The sequence below is a fragment of the Lissotriton vulgaris genome, chromosome 8 (assembly GCF_964263255.1).
Source record: "Lissotriton vulgaris chromosome 8, aLisVul1.2, whole genome shotgun sequence".
Taxonomy (NCBI): Eukaryota; Metazoa; Chordata; class Amphibia; order Caudata; family Salamandridae; genus Lissotriton; species Lissotriton vulgaris.
In genome coordinates this window covers 1575477246-1575480081 of record NC_141696.1, presented here as the reverse complement: position 1 = coordinate 1575480081, position 2836 = coordinate 1575477246, and the positions used below count along the sequence as shown (strand labels likewise).

At 44.0% G+C, this 2836-nt stretch overlaps 1 pseudogene; it reads right to left on the bottom strand.

Moving 5' to 3' along the window:
- Positions 1 to 449: 449 nt before the first annotated feature.
- On the bottom strand, positions 450 to 1286 carry LOC147700455 (protein KTI12 homolog pseudogene; annotated as a pseudogene).
- Positions 1287 to 2836: the final 1550 nt, after the last annotated feature.

Here is a 2836-nt window from a genome sequence, read left to right as displayed (position 1 = left end):
AACAAAGGAGGTATTTAGAGAAAAGGACCCAAATACCTGAGGAAAGTGGGGGAGAGCGCGCAGAGCGGGTCAGACTACTAGCGTTTCACCCGGGGAGCCTCATAATCCCCATGAGTCTCTAGGCTCGGGCTCAGGGTAAGTGAGCCACGTATGGGGAAACACAAATCGTAGCAGCTGATCAGATAGGTTACTTGAACGGGAACAGAAAACAGTGAAGTTAGAAAACTGGGGAAGACAGGGAGAAGGAGGAATGGGCACCTTAGGGGACACAGAGGGTGCATCAACCACCAACAGCGAGCTCCCAGTGAAGAAAGGTCAGTACCACCTCCATTGGGAAACATATGCCTTTAAGACAATGTACTAAAAGAAGCATTGAGCATTTTGAAAAACACGAGCAATGTCCAACTCCGTTGCTTGCAGCCTGCCTCTTGGTTGGGATTTTGTTCCCACTAGTTGAGTTTTTTGTGCTTTCGGCAAGTGCCTCCTGGAAGCTCCTGCATTTCATATTTATCAACCTTGACACTGAGCCTACGCAAATGAGACGATCTATTCCCCTGGACAGAAACTGCTTTCCTGTGGAAAATGGCATCACAAATGCCTTAAAATGGCATCACAAATGGCAGCATACATCTTTCTGCACAGTATGAGGAATGTCCCAGCAGTTCCTTGAATCGGGGACTTCAGAACTCTCTACAAGTGCATCAAATATTTCCTGCATTACTGGTTTTAAGGCTCTCTGGTGTTAGTTCACACATAGCTGACTTCAGGGGCTTTTAAGCAGTGAGAAATCTGTATATGTTTATCAAACAAGTACATCTTATATCCGTAACCCTTTATGTAATTGAGGGCGTCCGGTGGCACCACATCCTCCTTGTTCAGCTTCCTTGCCTTCAACTTCAGCTCGCAGGGCTCATCTGACTTCTTACTCTTTTCGAGAATTTGCATACACAGCATTCCTGTACACTCTCAAGGAATTGTAACGTACGACATGCACCTTCCCTGACCCCGCTCACGTAGGCATCTACCACTGCAGGGGAATCCACCCAGCACCACTAGTGGCATATCTTTATTGTTTAACTAAGAGCGCATGTGCAGCAACTTTTAGCACCCGGAAGCAAAACTAATATGGGAGCCGGTGTTCTAACACAGACCTCAGGGCCGGCTTTAGCATTGGTGGCGCCCTGTGCAACAATGTTTGTTGGCGCCCTCGAGTGACCATCTCCACCACAGATTCCTATTCCCTCACTACCACCAGTTAACAGTGCCCCTCAAATCTCCATAACCAGTCTCTCAGATTTATTTCGTTTTATAGCGCCACTCGTACCAGTGTGAGGTGTCAGAGCACTGTACATCATACACACATTTAACAGAGACAATCACACGTGTAAATCAGTGTATAAGAAACATGTTACATAAGACGGAGGATTACAAGATATAAGAGTCACAAGTCATCCATACTTTACTGATAGGCAGATATAGTCCTTGGTCTAGAAAAGCACAAATTCAGAATTTAAATAACACATGATTGTTAGGGGTTTTCTTCAATAGTAATAATTCATTTCTACCCAAATGACTCTTTTTAGCTAGATCAGGTTAAGGAAAAGCCGGGCAAAAAAAGCATGTAGGTCTAATATAAACCCTGCAGTTTGCATGCAGACCTTTGATGACAGTTAATACCTCATTGTTCTCTATTAGGATTCTAACTTATAAACTGCAAAATAACAAAAATATCTCTCTGACAATACCAGTAACCGATTTACCTATTAATATTACATGCACTTTGCAATCTGCATGGCACACGTTTTAGCAGCAGGCATAGTAACCCTCTGAGCTAACTTACGAGTAGTCAAACTTCCACTAGACAAAACTCCTTCTCTCTCCAAGAAGAACATTAATCACCGGAGTAATCTTGACATTTTTATTGATATCTGAAAATTGCTGGAGGGAAGGAACGAGGCAGCAGGTGGTTTTTAAGACATAATATATTTCCAAACAGGGCGCCTTTTCCAAGTCAACGCCCGGTACGGTGGCACTGATCGCACCGCCCTAGACCAGCCCTGACGGACCTTACAGATACAGTGAGCAATAACGATATTTTTTGGCTTTTTGGCAGGGCCAGCTGGGGAGCTCAGAAAGACATGGCAAAAGTTTATTTTTGCAAATGCACTTGCAGGGTTAAATACGCGTGCAGATGCGAAGGGGAGATCATCCCGGAGCGAAGATTAAAACAACGGAGGGGAGATTAAAACAACAGCACAAACTTCCTCACAGCTGCAGCCAGGCTTTTAGTAGTTACCGTAATTACCTTACAAAAAGGCGCATTCACTCACTAAGATTGCATATTCCAATCGGATAATAACTGGTTTGTGATTATATTAGAGGCACAAGGGTTAAAGAGAATGTCTACTTGTCCGGAAGACTAAGCAGACAATAAAACTTCTTGTCTGCAACAAGAATCCTCATGTCCAGGGCGTCGGGCGATACAAATTCCCCACCCCTGACAGGGGAGAAGGCTTAAATGGGCCAAGATAGATGGAGAGAAATTCTATCTTGACCTTGTGACAAAGGGACAAGAACAATTAAAGATATGCCTGGATGAAAACGTGACCGGTCCAACTGTAGTTAGAGCATTTGAAGAAATTGCTAAACTTGTAAACAACCTACTGAAATCCTCACCCCGAACAGGACCTAAACAGCCCCTGATCCCACGTTGGTTTGACCACGATTGCACCAAGGCATTGAAAGACCTAAAAAAAAAGCCTCACGGAACAACCGAAAGATAAAGCCAAGATTGCAGGGAAGAGAGCCATTTATAAAAAAACTCTGAAAATACGTA